The sequence below is a fragment of the Lissotriton helveticus genome, chromosome 12 (genome assembly GCF_964261635.1).
Source record: "Lissotriton helveticus chromosome 12, aLisHel1.1, whole genome shotgun sequence".
NCBI classification, from domain to species: Eukaryota; Metazoa; Chordata; class Amphibia; order Caudata; family Salamandridae; genus Lissotriton; species Lissotriton helveticus.
In genome coordinates, this window is record NC_136073.1 from 139,631,948 (window position 1) to 139,650,622 (window position 18,675).

Consider the following 18,675-nt stretch of genomic DNA (forward strand, 5'->3'; position numbering starts at 1 on the left):
GTTCCTGTCCTTTATGCTGTAATAAACCTGCGAAACTCCTACTACCTCGAATCTTGACTCTTATTTATTGAGCTATCTGTTATTCATTTATATATTCAAAAAATAGGGTATTATTTATTTATTTACCACATAATGGCGCCCGAATAGGGACTTGCCCTTTCCCCACGCGTCGGTGAAGCCACGCCGACCCCCTGACCCTCTGCAGTCGTGACGGAACTCTTCTGCGCACCGGCAGATATTTCTGCTTCAAGTATCCCTCAGGCCCACGGAGGAGACGGAGGAGGCGGTCCAGCATCCAAACGAGACGGTGGAGGAACGCGGCGAGTCCCGACCAGAGCCCAAGCCAAGAGTCCAAGGTCCGAGGTATCCGGAGGCCCACCCGTAACTGAAGTCCGAAGTTCGTCGTCCGTCGTCGTAGCAGTCCAGTCCAGTCCGAGGCCTTCCGTTCTTGCTGCCCGGTGAGTACCATTACTGGGGTAGTATCTAGACAGGGTCAATCTAAATTGACTCTGGTCCGTGGGTTGGTGGTACACAGACTCACAAACGAAGTGTTCACCTAGGTGGATACGGGTCTTGATGCGTCCCTTTATGGGACCGGTATGTTCCGTACTGTTTCAGCAGTGCATCCAGTAACTCTAGTCTGTTCCGTTCTCGAGAAATTCTTGTGTTTCTGTTCTCAGTATTCCAGGTAATATTCTGTCCGAACTGTTATGTTATGATGTTGTTCAATGTATTTCCAATGTCGTGGTATGCCTGAATTGTTCTCCCAATTGTTATTGTTCCTCGTGTATTGTATTGTGTTCCGATTCAAGTTTACAATGTCTCTCTTTTCGAGATTACGTCAGCTAAAAACTAGAAAGGGTTTGTTAGAAGAAGCAGTTCCTGTTCCGCCGAGGGACAGTCCAGGTCACTTTATGTATCAGAAGCATGGCATAAGCGCCATATTGTATCTAGATTTATGGGTAGAGTATACCAAACAGTTAGAAGAAAAGTATAGATGGCCCGTATCGGGTACATGGGATGCCGAATGCATCATGCGAGTAGAAGAAGCATTATGGAAAAAGAAAGCCAGACAGTCACAGAAAGATGCCATCGAGTTATGGCGCAAAGAAGCCCATAAAAGAACCGAAAAAGAAATCAGGAAGTCAGAATTAAGTAGAGAATCCTTAGAACGAGCACAAGAAAAAGAACTAATCGAGATAGGTGAACAAGTCAAAGCCGAACAGTCAGACAGACAGAGGCATGCCCTTATTAGGGGTATGTATCCTCTTCTTGCCGAGGGCTTGCCAAAAGCGACCCCAGAGGCATCCAGTAATTTCCCGCCACCATTAGTTCCGACCAAGCTACGTCACAAACAGACCGCAGCTGATATTTTTATTTCGTCCTACTTGGACGACACAGTCCCAGAATATGCAAATCCTGTTCGCGCTCCGCCAGTCCCTGTAAATCAGGCACTTCCCGCTCCTCCAGACACCGGAGTACCTGTTACGGTACCCCCGGTCCAGCCCGCCATACCAGTTCAGCCCGCATTTCAATTTCCTGCCACACTAGTACGAAGAGCCTCAGTAGACGACTCTAGTTTAGGGGCCGCAGGAGGAGGTCCTCCTCGAACCCCGCCGCCACACAAGCGTTTAACGACAGCCGAATTACATGCACAAGCGTCACAGCGTACGCCCAGACATCAGACTGTAGCAGAAATAAGAAAATCCCTTGCCGAATGCGGCTATGATCCAGTCCCAGGCGAGGATAATATGGTTTTATATTCATTCCGCGTAAGAAAGGTGGCCGAGTATCTAGTCACCTTACCGAATATGAAAGAAGATCTAGACAGAATATATCGTTTCATCCGTACAGGGGATGATCCAGAAAGCATTAGCGAGGCCATGTCTCAAAGGAAAGCCGAGATCCAGCTCATGATATTAAAGTTTCTGATCAATTGTCTAATAAGAGAACAAGATTACCCGTCTAAAGATCCGGCCGAAATGAAAATCCTGACAAGGTGGAGTGATAATATAGCCGAGGGTAAACACAAGACCGTCGGTGCTATGGAGAGTATGTACAAGAAAATCCGTAAAGAAATAATAAGGTTACACGAACAACGTAAAGCAGCACAAGTAAGCGAGAAAGAAAGTAATTCTGATACTGAAGAGATAGACGACGAGAATCCCGCCAGAATAGCGTATGTAGGAAAATCTAGATTTCCAGATCGCCATTTACGCCTAGAACACAAGTCTATTTTTCATCATCCAGCACCAGAACAAGGTTCTCTAGAACAAGTGTTTCAAGCTACCGATCACATTCTGAAATCACGAATCGGTTATAGCGAGTTAAGTACCATGCATGAACAAGAATTAGCCCGATCAGCAGTCCGATGGATTACTGATTCTACCACTTTTCCAGACGAAATAGTGGCACAAATGTTTCTGAAAATGCCCCCAGCCGAGCAACGACTGGTGGGTATGTATATGATCCAGCACCTCATTACTCTGTATGAGGGTCAACACTCTGATCCAGGCCCGTTACATGATATCCTGAACGAGTTACTCCAGTATAGATGGAGAGGTCTAGGTACCGATTTAATTCGTGTCATTCTAGAACAGCGCCACAAATATAGAACGTTTCTGAACCCGCATTTTGTTCATGTCTCACCCCCAGAAAGTAAACCATTTTACATGGAGAGACAGAATCCGTTACGAGAGGTCCACCCAGTCAGAGGAACGGGTGGCGAACTAGAACGAGTGTTTGTTTACACTCCGATTACAAAGATGGAACTCCTCGAGATGAAGAAATTAATTCCCTGTCATGACAAAGATCCAGCAGGGTTCCATAGAGAATTAAAAGACATGCTCCGTATGGGAGAATACACGTATCCAGATATAATTAAAATGTTAAAGGTTCTGCTGCCCGCAGGGGTGTATGAAAAGCTCAAGGAAAAAGAATGGGAGGTGGGAGAGAAAAAGATCGATTGGGCAGTTCTAGAAGCTGAAGATAAGGCACGAGTACCAGGTACCGGTCTTGGAGATAAATGTAAAGAATTACCGGAATTATTAATACAAGTTTTACCCAGATTATTGACAACTAGAAAAGAAGACTGGGATGCAATCTCAGCCTGTAAACAGAAACAAGACGAAGATATTAGTGATTTTTATTCTAGATTTGAAAAATGTTTTAGCATCAACAGTGGCCTCAAGACAAGTAGTGAGTCATACCCTCACCTTTTTGTTACTAAATTAGTCGAGAATTCAAGCCCACAAATTAAGAATCGAGTTTTGAAAGTCGAAAGTACCTGGCAAGCTAATACCCCGTCCCAGATGTTGCAGATGCTCCAATACCACCAGAATAGAATCAGAGAAGAACAAGAACACGAAAGAAAACGTATGAAAGACACGAAGATGAAAGTACTAGTTGCACAATCTGTTCCTCAAGACAGTCAGAAGAGGGGTCCGAATCAAGCCAGTCATCCTGCAGCTCCCGTTAAAGGGAACTGCAATTATTGTAAACAACCAGGTCATTTTATAAACGAGTGTGCAGTTCTGAAACACAACATAGCTACCGGTAAGACTAAAGAAAGACCACGTCCGCCTAGACAAGAACAAGTTTCACAGATTCCTCAGCCACAGAATGCACCACAGACAGTTACCGCACCGCAGCCTATCGCTGCAACACAGCACGTTACACAGCAGATGTACCAGTATGCACAGTCTGAGTATCCAGAGTACCAGCAGTATTCATGAAACAGCCTAGAGAGGGAGGTAGGCTTGCCTCTCATCGAGATACCTGTAGATCAAGAAGGTCCCTATGTTCACAGTCAAGTATTAGGGAAAGACAGAAAGTTTTTGATTGATACAGGGGCAAGTAGGACCACAATTAGTCACGCCGACGTTCCAGGGGCTCCGCTCTCAGGCTCAAGAAATGTTTCCCTTGGATTTTCAGGAAAGCCTATCGTAAATGAGATCTCAAAGCCAGTTTCTCTAGAAGTAGGTCCATTGTCCCGCACTACTGATCTGTTACTTACTAAGTCATGTCCAGAAAATCTATTAGGCATTAAAACACTGAAAGAGTTAGGTGCAGTTATATGCTGTTCCCCAGAGGGAATACGATTGTTCCTACGTGACTTTAAGGGTCACTATGTATTACGAGATTTTGATTCAAGACTGTCTAATGTTCCGCAGCACTTATGGGCGCAAGGTCCAACTGATGTAGGTTACATGCAAATCACACCCTATCGTGTGACTCTCAAGCCAGGTGTAGTGTTACCACGAATCAGACAGTACAGATTGCCACCTGAGGCTGTAGCAGCCTTATCCAAAATTATTGACGAGCTCATGGCTCAAGGAGTGGTTGTAGAAACTGACTCCAATGTATGCAATTCTCCGATCATTCCAGTCATGAAACGTACTGATCCAAACGCACCCCCAGTATATCGATTAGTGATTGACCTACGAGAGCTTAATAAATGTATTGTTCCTCAGTACCCAGTTGTCCCAGACATCTCTTCCCTATTAACAGCCATTGATTCCGAAGCCACGTTCTTTACTGTAATCGACCTCAAGAACGCATTTTTCAGTGTCCCTATTCATCCAGACAGCCAGTTCCTTTTCGGATTTTGTTTAAATGGAAGGAGCTATATGTTCACACGAGCTCCTCAAGGTTTCACAGAAAGTCCTAGTATTTACAGTCAAGCACTCAAGAGACAACTAGACAACATTCACATGCCAACTGACACTGCTCTGCTCCAGTATGTCGATGATCTACTGATCACAGCCCGTTCTGAACGTGCTTGCGAGCAAGCATCCCTTACAGTCTTGTATTTCCTAGCCGAGATGGGGCACAAGGTGTCCCCTTCTGAACTTCAATTCTGTGTCCAGCAAGTGGTCTACTTAGGACACTTACTGTCCAAGAGGGGTAGACAGTTGACACCAGACCGTATCCAGTTAATAGCGAGTCTTCCTCAGCCCAAGACCCAGAAGGAGGTACGTGCCTTTATTGGCCTTACTTCTTATTGCAGACAATGGATTCCCCAGTATGCATTTCTAGCCAAGCCACTGATACAGTTAACGACACAGGAGGCAGCCGTATCGACTGTCCTCCCTTGGACATCTGAACATACACTTAGTTTCAATGAGTTAAAGAAAGCCCTATGCCAAGCTCCAGTTCTAGCGACACCGAACTACAGTAAGCCTTTTACACTTTTCGTCACTGAACGCGAAGGTACAGCATTATCTGTTCTCACACAAGATCAAGCAGGACAATACAAGCCATGTGCTTATTTTTCGAGCACATTAGATCCTGTAGCCCAGGCTCTGCCTGCGTGCCTCAAGTCAGTTGCAGCCACAGCACTAGCTATCAGACAAAGTGATTCCATAGTTTTAGGACACTCCCTGACAGTACAAGTTCCACATTCCGTGGAAGTTCTTTTAAACCGAACACAAACTCAGCACTTGACAATTGCACGTTTAACAGGTTATGAATTGACACTGTTCCAGCCACACATAGAAATCAGACGCTGCAACATCCTGAATCCTGCTACACTGTTACCCTCAGTTACTTCGAATTCTGCCACACATGACTGTGTGGAAGTAGTTAACATTACGACAAAGCCAAGACAAGATCTGACAGATATTCCATTACCAGATCCGGACCTGACACTTTATGTGGATGGTTCATGTATGAGAACTAGTACAGGAGAACTAGTCGCCGCGTATGCAGTTACTACTGACACTGAAGTTATTGAAACACACCGTATTGACACCCTGTCTGCTCAAGCAGCAGAGCTAGTTGCTCTGACACAAGCCTGCATACACGCCAAGAACTTGAAAGTTAATGTTTACACAGATTCACGGTACGCATTTGGAGTTGTACACGACTTCGGAGTGCTCTGGCAGGAGAGAGGTTTCATGACTTCTCATGGAACCAAGATTCAGCATGGTCTCCTTATTCAAGCTCTGTTAGATGCCATACATTTACCGACATCCATTGCTATCATGAAGTGCAAAGCACATACGAAAGTTACTGACATTATTTCCCAAGGTAATGATCTAGCAGACCGCACAGCCAAGCTTACAGCACAGACTCCAGACATTCCAGTTAACATGACACATACTCCAGATCCGACTACATGTATGACAGTTAAGGACCCTACACAAGATGTCATAGACATACAGTTACATGCTACTCCTGAAGAAATCAAGAAATGGTCCGAACAAGGAGGGGTCCAGACAGATCAAGGATGGTTAACGAAGGGTAGAGCCACCTGGTTTCTCCCCGACTCTATGGTTCAAGTCATTATTAATACCGCACATAGTCCAGCACATTTAGGAGAAAAAGCTATGTTAGACAGTATCCAGAACATTTGGTTCAACAAGCATTTACGAGCTGCAGCCAAGCAGAAAGTCCGTACCTGTATGATATGTTGTCAGTTTAATCCAGGTAAAAGTGTCCCGGTGGAACAAGGTGGATTCCAGCCTCCTGACCACCCTTTTGAAGTCCTCCAGATGGATTATATTCAAATGGAGCGATGTCGAGGTTTCAAGTATGTCCTTGTAGTTGTATGCGCTTTGTCCAGGTGGACAGAAGCATATCCAGTCCCAGATTACACAGCCGCGACCACTGCTAAGCAGTTGGTTCGTGAGTTCTTCCCTCGTTATGGACTCCCTAGAGTCGTATATTCTGACAACGGCCAGCCATTCTCATCTGAACTCATGAAGCATGTTTCCCTGTTGTTAGGGTACCAGTGGAAGTTCCATTGTGTACGCCATCCTGAAGCAGCCGGTCTCGTAGAGAGACATAACCAGACCCTGAAAATCCGAATTGCCAAAGTGTGTAAAGAGAAAGGTGTGGACTGGCTGGTAGCTCTGCCAGTTGCTTTGTTTTATATGCGCATGGTCGCACATTCCAGATCAGGTCTGTCCCCGTATGAGGTCGTTTTCGGCCGCCCCCCAAATATGTGGGGTACTCCTAGACCCCGAAGTATTACCGATGTTTCAAGTAATATGCTGACAGATTACCTAGCTTCCTTGATGTCTGCCCTCAACTCATGTCGTTCACAGGTTGCCGCCGCATTTCCAGACAATACCGAGGTGGCACCGCATGAAATCGTTCCAGGATCCATGGTGATGGTCAGGAATTTTGACAGATCAAGTCCGCTGGAGCCTCGTTGGAAAGAGCCTCGACAGGTCCTCCTCACCACCCGTACAGCCGTGAAGTTGGAAGGTCGCAAAGGCTGGGTGCACCTTTCTCATATAAAACAATTTAATGAACTGAAACTTGTCTTAAAGAACATTTCCCAGGATTTGAAGGATTGCCAAAATATTGTTCTCAAGGACTGTCCAGCAAAAGACATTGCTACAACCCCTCCCCTGTTAGAGAAAACTCCGCAACAGGAGTATAAGCTCAAACTCCGGTCTAGTAAAATAAGTCAGCCAGTTTGATTGTCTAAGTCCTCCCCTAGGTGAAACGGTTAGACTGTTTCTGACATGTATAAATTAGACCCCCATAGTGAGAGAGTTAGTCAAAACTCAATCTGATGTATCGCTTTTCTATGTTTCATATTATTTCTCAGCATTATGATTTCCTGCACCAGTTATGCATTTTACCTGTATTTCCCAGTTTCTCATGTAAATAAGTCTGCTAATGCTACTGTAGAGCACATGTTTAGTGACCTACCTCCTCATGAACTCTCTTACCGCCTCGCTATGCGAAACAACTCATTTATCCGCATGTTACATTACTCACACCAGTCCAGCAATGCCACTAATTGTTGGGTGTGTGGTCGACTCCCCCCTTTCCAGACACCGAAGGGAGTTCTGCCACTTTTTCCTTATCCTTTTTCACATAATGGTTCGTGTGGAGCATGGTCCACGTTAACGTCATCCTCAACAGATATGTCTTTTCTTAACAGTACATGTTTTCCAGACAAGCAAGGTCTTCCCCACAGAACCGGGTTAGATCTAGAAAATGAAGTGTATAATTTAGGTAACTATTCTTCGAATTTCATGGTCCTGAATGTTCAGTCTGATTCCACTCCAGACTTACCTGCTATTTCAGTACTACCAGTTAAAGGCGAATTATGTGTCCGAAATTATGGTTCTGTACATGTAGGACATAGTGATTGTACTACTATTGTCAAGTATAGTGACAGTGGGAAATCTATTTTCAAAGCTTCACGTCATTCTTATTTTATTTGTGGTCAAACTGCATATGTTCGTCTGCCCCTCGATTGGGAGGGAACCTGTTACATTGCCTTCCTACTGCCACCTGTTTTTCTAGCCCCACCTGATTATCATAGAAACACACATCTAGTACACATTAGACATAGAAGGGAGTCCCCAATTGTCGATTATACTGAAACTGCCCTAGAACAGTATACAGATTTCAATAGAGGTTTCTTTTTCTTTATAGGACCTATCCAGAATAGTAAGCTAATCCGCAGGTTAACCAGAACCCTTGAAGCTGTAGTAAATGAGACTGCCTCTGCTCTAGGTAATTTAACTGAAGAGCAATCTGCTATGAGATTTGTCGTTTTACAGAATCGTCTCGTCCTTGACGTCATACTGGCCGATAGGGGCGGGGCCTGTAGAGTCATCGGATCTAGTTGCTGCATTTTCATTCCAAATAACGCGCCGTCTGTTTATTCAGCTATAACCAGACTCCATAAGATTGCCCATCTGATACACCAAGACCCAGGCACCTGGACATGGTCCGGTTGGTTCTGGAATATAATTTCCGCGTGGGGATGGAAAGTCTTGTCCTTTCTAGGTATTGCAGTAGCGATCATATTTAGCTGCTGCCTCTGTATACAATGTGGCCCTGCGATTTGCGGCATTTGTGCTACCTCTTGTATTCCTAGTCCCAAGCCCCGTTCTAAATCCCGTTCCAGGATAATTCGAGACGAGCAAATGATACTGTATGAAATGATAGATGGTATCATGAATATTGATGTTTCCTGATGGAAACGTAGTGACAAGGAGGGAATGTGGAAAAGTAAATTTTGCCATGTTCTGTGTCCCTACGCCTCCTCCATCATATGTTATGTGTGCATGATTAAATATGCATATGTATTCCCTATGTTCGATTCAAGACGCAATTATAGTTGTGTCCACCTCTAGTATGCCAGTTTCCAGTCCTCGTGAATACTACGAATATCAGGCCTATGTAAAGCTACGTTGCCACGTTTCTCAGTGTGCACGTTATTCCATTATAAAGTCCCCGTTTCTAGGCCTCAAAAGGGCCTGGACACCAGATTCAGCTCCTGTCTCCTGCAGCCTCGCTGAGGAGCGATACAGCCCCCACCTGTATCCTCGACCCTTCACTTACTTCCTGCCTCGCAGTGCCCGGTTCAGCTTGGCTCTGCCTCTGAGTCTGCCAAAAGTATGTTATGATTCCAGTTATCAGTTCAGTCTTCCTTCTCTGCATTCCTAAGCTACTGAACTGCATCAATAGTTTCCGTCATTGTCTAGCCTTCACGTCTCCACGTTAGAGAAATACTGCATTTAATGGTCATTTAATATTCTTCATCACGTACTACATGTAGAATAATGCATGGTCCAGTCTTAGAATCAAGTTAGCCTTTCCCCTCCTGACTTCTAGTTTATATCAACATGTTCTCTAAACATCAGATACTAGATACTGTTTAGGTACATGTCGCCCTGACTCTCCAGACTTCAGTCTCTGCTCCTAGCACAGAGTTCATAGCCCCCAGCTTCTCCTAGTGATACGTCATTGCTGGTTTGCGCGCACCATCAGGTTAGAGGTCCCGGCTCCTTAGGTAGCCCCCTCCATGGTTTCCGCCCCATTCATGACATATTCTGTTACGTTTGCATCACATGTCTATGTATACGCCCTGTTACACCTCTTTTCACCCTTATCTTTCGCGACTGCTACGCGTCACGCCTTCTGCTCCACCCACTGTTACGCCTACTGCAATGTAATGCTATGTGTTTGCGTTATGTATATATGCTCATGTATTGTTATTAAAAGTTATCCCTTCCTGCCTTTGCCCCGATCCTGACACCAGCAGCGCTGCTGGGCCCTGTCATCCTATTCCTATGCAGGTTGTCCTGTTCCTGTCCTTTATGCTGTAATAAACCTGCGAAACTCCTACTACCTCGAATCTTGACTCTTATTTATTGAGCTATCTGTTATTCATTTATATATTCAAAAAATAGGGTATTATTTATTTATTTACCACATATCCTGGGGTGTCACATCACCTCTATGCCCCTGTCCCAACCCTCCTGCATAAAGCATGCTGGGAAAATTCAAACTAGCGAAAACAAGGAATCATTAGTCACATCTCTCCCAGGAGCCTCAGCTCTGCCCCTTCCTGACATCACTGCCAGGGCCTTTCCCACTAAAACCTCAAAGGGATGCCTTCTACTGTGTTGGGGCTAGTTGTCGGGGCTTCCTCTTTGTTTAGATGGCTTGGGCTGGCACATTCCTGGTGAAGTATGAAAGCTATTTGATGGATACAGATCCTTTAACCCCACCCCTTTCCTGGAGAGGAGATGAGGAAAGTGTTGTTAATTGCTCCCCTTGTGTGGGGTAACCTTTGTTCCTGTTGCTGGAGAGAAATATGAGTATCATGGCACAACAGGGTGAGTAAAGGCCTGGGCTTTGATCTTGAGCGGAGCCAGAGAACTATGACTACCCTGGTTGGCCCATAAGGTGTTCAGATATCTTCTTGGTACTCAGATTTTTGAGTTAGGCATAGATTCCATCCCATTTCAATACGTCACTGGAGTGGTGCATTACTGCAGATACAACTGTAAACCACCCTGACTTTCCTGATGAGTGTGCACTAACATTATGAGGCCTACCCCAGGTCAATATCCAACCGTGCAGATTCTCCTCTGCTCCAGGCTACTGGTGCACAGTTATCTGGCTGTGCACAACTGGAGCTTCACACAGGCATTCCCCACACATGTGCCCCCATGTGTGCACATGTGTTCAAGTGTAACCAGACAGGTGGCCGCTACCCCTGTAACATCACAGTGGCCTTATCTTAAAAGGGGGGCATTGGTAGAAAACACGCACAATCCATTTACAGTGCATTTACCGTGGGTGAGTCACCAGTGATGGTGCTGACCCACAGTAAAAAGATCACATATTGAGTGGTCAAAAAGCAAACAAATCTGGGCAGAATCCACTGCCTTACAGTAATTACTACAGGAAACCTACAAATTGTCTCACCTTTCGGCCTCCCCTTCCTTTGCTTGAAGCGACACCTGGGAAACAAGCAAGACCCTCAAAATGAAGACCTCAACTATGGCAGTTACCTTTAGCTTATAATAGTGTTGGACCAGACACATGGCCAAAGAGACACCAGGAATTGAAAACGTTAACTTTTTTTAGAATCCCAAACTCAACTCTGCAGCATACTTCCACTGTTATAAATTGCCTCCACCGCCCCAGCTCAGCTAACCCCAAAACCTGCTCCTTGAATGAGCCATTCTCTGGGCCACTGGTGGAGAAGCTGCCACCAGACCAGTTGAGGGCACACCAATTTAAAGACTGAATAGCTGCTTAAAATAAACAAACAACCTTACTTCCAAATATAATAGGCCGTCATGATACTCCAAGGACGCTGACATGGTTGACAAGCAAGGGCTTTTCTGAGGGCGTGGAGGTGCTTTATGGTAGTTCTTAAAATAGAAAAAAGACTACATTAAAGGCTGGTCTTGCGAGGTGGCTGGCAGGGAGGAAATGCCTAAAGTGTTATGATTGGGACAAGGAATTTCTGATTCAGAATAATGAAGAATACCAGTAAGTAATGTATCCAGCTCCTTATAGGCTTAAGCACCATAGCTCTTGCAAAGGGCGGTTCCTCTGAAGGAGCATGGGGATGTTGACCACCTACTGGGAGCCCCTACAAGCCAAGAGACAAATTATTAAACTGAAATAAAAATTACCTTTTCCGTCACTCGTTTTTCCATCGGGGCAGAGCTACAGTGCTATCCAATGACAACGAGGACCAGCTGAGGTTCTGGAAACTGGACTGCGCATGTCAGAATGGCCAATGTTTTCACCATGGCCAGACTAACATGCGCAGTTCAGGCTTCCAGAACCAATGGTATGAGGAAGTTGGAATTGCAGAGACGCAGCCCCATCGGACTACGATGGAGCGTTGTGCTTGCCTGACACAGCCAATCCTGTCACTACTCTTTGGTTGTTTAGTTTTCTCGACACCATGAGAGCAGTGCTTAGATTGACTGAGAAGCTTCAGGCTTATGTTCTCTGGAAGCATGTTTCGGCTTTTACTTAGACTGCCCGATCACTTCTGCATTACAAATTCCATTTTGTAGCTATACTGTGCTTGAAAATGGAATTTTTATTGCAAAGGTGTTAGGGCACAGTCTATTTACTAAGCAGTTAGTGCTCGCTATATGTTTCCCTCTTACACACCCACCACGTTCAAAGGTCATGAGCTGCCACTTGCTTTTGCATATGTTTACACCAATATAAACTGAGATGCATTGACAAATAAAACAATAAAAGCAGAAGTCTGATCAGCATGCACAACACTAAAACATCTCCCACACCAGCCACTCTATAAGTGAACACATTCACAACCAAGCGGATCCAATAGAATGCTTCATGTGCTATCTTTCCACAAAGCACAAGACACCTCACCAGTGATATAAAGTACTCAAGGCCACTAGTATTATGCAGCATGGAAGTGCCAAATTGTGTGCAGAGTTGATGAAATCATGCAGCAAGAAAAAGCTAAATATGTGGGGTTATGCAGCACATTTTTCAATAGTATTTCTTAATTTTTTTTCATTTATACACTCGTAAACAAGGTCTGGGCTTTGGCTGCACCTCATTAGTCCCAGTATAGCACCCCAATATAGTAATAAGCAACAGGAATTTGACCTGTCAACCTTTGCAAAGGGCATTGCACTGCATGACAGCACATTCCGCTGCCTTTTTAGTATATTTTGAACTGTTTGAATTAAAACATTTTTTTGTTAAAATCAGTAGATATGTGGCAGATGGTACATTATACGGCAAATGCTGAAAATCTTTAATCATGTGAACAACACTGTGGCCGCACAATTGCATAAGTCCAGTGACTCTGAAAGTACACTAGAACAACTGTGACAAATTAGACTAGGACTCATTCTATCATTGTAATGCTAATTATCAGGAAGCAATAAAGTAATTCCACATCAAACTAACATGTGTGTGGGCTGACAGCAATGCTCTCAGAATAGATATCACTTGTCGTGCAGAAAAAAGCTCATCTATTTTAAATGTTTAGTTCCACATGTACATTTTCTGCTTATTTTCTTCAGAATGGCTTTCTGCCCTCTTTCCTGTCCATGTCCTGCTTGCAATGTGAAAATCCCTCAGAAATTCCATGTGGGCCATATGTCACCTGAGGCACCACCCAACAGTGCAGAGGTTTTAACCATTACCATATAGCATTTTGGGACTTTCCGTCTCACTTCTACCTTGTCAATATGAGCTCGAAGACCAGAGCATGTAAAGTATTGCTGGCTCGAAGCATGCACAGCAGACTGTGAATATGCCACAGAAAACATGATGTCACTTTAAAGCTAAGGGCATGGTGGGGAGGCTTGCTTGCTAGGTCAATAGGGCTGATTACATCAATACATGCAGATCTTCTATTCTCTTTAGGTCGACCCTGTAACGGAAGCGCGCATGTGCTGCTCGCTTTGCGAGGCATGCAGTAGTCAGTATGGAGTGGAAGCACCATGGAAGCTCCGCCCACTCTCTGCCCATCTTTTTCATTGGCTTGTGTCTTTGTTGTTCCTAAATGCTACTTTCCGATTGGTTTATAGGCTTTTTAGTCCCTCCTTGTGACGACCATGTCCTTATTTGTATCCTTCCAATGCTACTGGCCCCTTTACTTCGAGAGCTGCACGTTATGTGTTTTTTAGATTGGGAGCACTGTTTTCTTTCCATGCCTTCTCCCCCCGCCCGCACTCCCATTTGCAATGCAATAGGTCTCGCGTGCATGCGAGTACTATTGCATTGCAAATGCTTGTTAATAAAATCGATGCTGAGATTTGGAAAGGGCTCATATCTTGCCGTGTTTAGTGCTTGCATGTTTACAACGTGGCCAGTGGCATGACTGAGTGACCCGAGAGTCCCACCCAATGCTGTCATGCGATGGGAGGAGCAGCGTGACATGGATTGTAGCTGGTGTGGCCCCGCACATCGTGTACTGTGACTGTGACCAGGGGAGGCCGCACTGTGTATAGCGTCCAGTGTGGCCCCGCAGACTGTGCATGGTGAATAGCAGGCCCCCTTACCTTTTATGGTGATCCGCTGGGGCCTGCACTGTGTATTATGACCAGCGGGCACCTCATACATACCATAGCGGCCCGCACATTGAGTTTTGTGGTCAGAAGGGCCAGCATCTGCAGCATGTTAGGGTCTCCCCAGAGACTGGCAGGCCCCGCCCACTGTCTGGCAGGACTGGTTTACCGACGGGCCCTCTTCTCCATGTATTGTGACCACTGTGCCCCATGCACCTTGTATTGTGACCAGAATGGTCTGCTCTATTTTTTATGATCAGCCGGGGCCCCAAACACTGATGATTTTAACCAATGGGGCCACACATACTGTTTTTGAAGACAGAGGGACCCGCACTCAGTGGCTTGCATCCGCATATCTAGGGTCTGCATTAAGGCTGCATGGGATGACTGGTGAACCCAACACACTGTGCTGCTGGACGGGTTTGCCAGGGCCCTGTACACCAAGTACTGTGACCTCTGTAGTCCCGTACACCGTGTATTGTGACCATAGGTGCCCACACAGTGTGTCTGGCCTAGTCACTGGAGGCCCCAAATGGGATGTATGACGTTACAACGCACACTTTTACAACGCATACCTTTACAACGCATTTTTTACACCGCAACATCCATTACAACGCACACCATTACAACGCATACCATTACAACGAATTCTTAAAAAATACTTTTACAATGCATTCCACTACAACGCATACTACATTTACAACGCATACCATTACAACGCATTACATTACATTGCATATAAGGTAAGTGTTGGATAGTGTAGGGGTTAAAATTACTATTCTAACTCCAGGGGGTGCAACAGTAGGGAAAGTTTTGGATAGTGTAGGGGTTAAAATTACTATTCTAACTCCAGGGGGTGCAACAGTAGGGTAAGTGTTGGATGGTAAGTTTTGTGTTGTAATAGTATGCGTTGTAATGACTGCGTTGTAATGGTATGCGTTGTAGTGGTGTGCGTTGTAGTGTCATGCATTGTAATGACTGCATTGTAAATGTGTGCGTTGTAATGGATGTTGCGTTGTAAAAGTTTTGTTGTAATGGTAGTGCGTTGTAAAAATTGCGTTGTAACGTTGTATACCCCCCAAATGATGTACCTGGTTAGTGTTGATTAGCTTAGGGCCGCTACTTCTGTGCAGCTGGACCTGGCTGCCTAAGGGGTCCGCACACTGGTTCACTGGACCTGGTTACCCAAGGGCCGCTCACACAGTGTCATGGTACGAAAGATAATGTCACAGTGGATAATCCACTGTGACATTATCTTTTGTACCATAATTTACCTGGGTCCAGTGGCCTATCGGGTTATCCCATTGCTACAAAACCCCCACACAGTGCCAGGCTGGACGTGGTCCTCTGAAGACCCCACACACTTGCCTTGTGCCTATGTGTTCAGATCATCTGCAATGACTGAGGAGGTCACCAAATGGGACTCAGACTTTTTTGCCTGTCTGGGCAGTTTGGCAAAAGTTCTGCACAGTGTCTTGTGATAGGCGGTGCCCACACACTGTGCTTGTGTAGACTTAATGATGAAAATCTCGCAGTGTCTCATGACTAGAGGGGCACTCACTCATCATCTGTCTGGACGAGGTGACCACGGGGGACCCCACATCCTATGCCTGGATTTGGTGACTCGGGAGGGCCACAATGTGTCTTGTTGTCTGAAGTGGCCGCCCTCTGTGTCTGTGAGCCTCCCGTGTCTTGTGACCCGAGGTACCCTACACTGTGCTTGTTTGCAGGGACCAGAGAGACCTTGCTCGCGCAGTGTGTCTGTCTGGGTGCGGTGACCCGCACACTGTGTATTGCATGCTTATGCTGTGTCCCGGGGATGCAACTTGTCACTGGATGGGCCCCGCACACACTGCAGTGCATGCTTAGAGTCTGACTAATGTTTGGATGCAATGAGCCAAGACTTCCACCTAGAGTCCTTGACTGGAAGCGGTGGCATGTCTTTACTCTTCATATATCTCTCGCATCCTGCCACTGGCTGGATGGGTACCAGAGGGCCTCTATCACTCACTTCGCACGGCGTCTATCTGCATCACCTTTATTTAGAGGCGGCCTTGTACCTGCGCTCTTGAATCGTGCAGCTCCCGGCATCATTGATATCTCGTAATTTTCTTCTAATGTGCACTGTACTCTGCTTTAAAAGCCCGATAGGTCTGCGTTCACCTATTGGCTGTCTGCTTTCTGCAGCTGCTCACATGTGGAACGTGCAAGGTAGCAGCAATGATTTTCAGTGGCTGAGCACACATATAGCTTCAGCTAATTTCTCTGCCGCCTTTTCATGTCCTTTCCAGCAAACATCCTGCTTTTCAAGCCCATCTCCTTTTCACTATGTTTCCCGCTTCCTCTTTGTTGGCTGTTTCTCTCTCTGATCCACTTTCTTTCCCTTTTCTTTGGTGTTGTTCTCTCTACATTTGTTTCATTTTCTTAGCTTTGTTTCTTGCTGGTCTCTTTTAATTTCTAGCTTTCTTTTTTCACTTCCTTTACTAAAAGTTGATTCCTTTCTCCTTAGGTCTTTTCTCCCCCAGTTTCTTCGGGTCCTTTTTCCTGTCTCCTTTCCTTGTTTTGCAAATTTGGCTTTTTTCTCTAGAACTCCTTCACCCTTTCTTAATTGTATTTATTTCTTCATGCCTCCTCAACACTCTCTCTCATTGCTTTCTTTCCATGATTTTATATTAAAAACAGAGCTTTGGACTATACCATTTCCCGCTAAAAGGCAATATTTCTCTCCATGTGTTCCCATACCTGGTGTGTCAAGTAGTTTGGTGCTTACTTTCCACTCCATGTTAAAGAACAGTAGGTGTTTCAGCACCCAGGCTAATGTGCTGCATAGCTAAATACATATAAGGTCCCAAAGGCGAGACCGATTGCATTGCAAATGCTTGTTTTTATTAGATCACTCCCTAACAAATCGCCCTGTCAGTATGAACAATTGTTTCATTAGAATATGAGGGATTCGTGTTGCCATATTTAGAGCTGATGTCTCTACGTCAGTTTGGAAAGTCATTTCTCAGAGAGTTGTGTATTTTACAGTGTAGACCAGGGGTGCCCAAACCAGTCCTGGCGGGCCGTATCCATGCCAGATTTTTGGGATATCCCCATCTGGGGATCACGGTTCGATCCCCGGCACCGGCGGCAGATTAGCCCAGCACCAGGTGACTCTGGGAAATAGCTGGCGCCGCGGCTAGGGCGGCTGACTCCGGAATCTGGAGATTTTTTTATTTAAGGTTTTTGTAGAGCGCGTAGTAACCCTCGAGCATCCCAGAGATCAGGGTTCGATCCCCGGCACCGGCCGCAGATTAGCCCAGCACCACGTGACTCTGGGAAATAGCTGGCGCCGCGGCTAGGGAGGCTGACTCCGGAATCTGGAGATCACGGTTCGATCCCCGGCACCGGCGGCAGATTAGCCCAGCACCAGGTGACTCTGGGAAATAGCTGGCGCCGCGGCTAGGGCGGCTGACTCCGGAATCTGGAGATTTTTTTATTTAAGGTTTTTGTAGAGCGCGTAGTAACCCTCGAGCATCCCAGAGATCAGGGTTCGATCCCCGGCACCGGCCGCAGATTAGCCCAGCACCACGTGACTCTGGGAAATAGCTGGCGCCGCGGCTAGGGCGGCTGACTCCGGAATCTGGGGATCACGGTTCGATCCCCGGCACCGGCGGCAGATTAGCCCAGCACCATGTGACTCTGGGCAATAGCTTGCTTAATCTTCCCAACGGCCCCTAGCGCCTAGAGACCCTTACGGGTGATTGTGCGCCTTACAAATGTGGATTATTATTATTATTATTATTTGGGCCGATTCCGATCCGGTTCGTAAAAGCACATCTGCCCGAATCTGTCGGACAACCACGTACGCCCGGGAGAGGACTGCCCGGGACCTGTGGAGCCCGTCCTGGTCACTCTGACCTGCCGTCTGCCCGGGGAAGGGAGCCCCGGACGCCCGGGGGGAGGACTGCCCGGGACCCATGGAGCCCGTCCTGGGCACTCTGACCTGCCGTCTGCCCGGGGAAGGGAGCCCCGGACGCCCGGGGGGAGGACTGCCCGGGACCCATGGAGCCCGTCCTGGGCACTCTGACCTGCCGACGGCCCGGGGAAGGGAGCCCCGGACGCCCGGGGGAGGACTGCCCGGGACCCGTGGAACTCGTCCTGGGCACTCTGACATGCCGCTGACCCGGGGAAGGGAACCCCGGACGCCCGGGAGCCGTGGAGCCCGTCCTGGGCACTCTGACAAGCCGTCGGACCGGGGAAGGGAGCCCCGGACGCCCGGGACCCGTGGAGCCTGTCCTGGGAACTCCGGCATGCCGTTGGCCCAGGGAAGGGAGTCCCAGATACCCGGGACCCGTGGAGCCCGTCATGGGCACTCTGACAAGCCGGTGTCCCGGGGAAGGGAGCC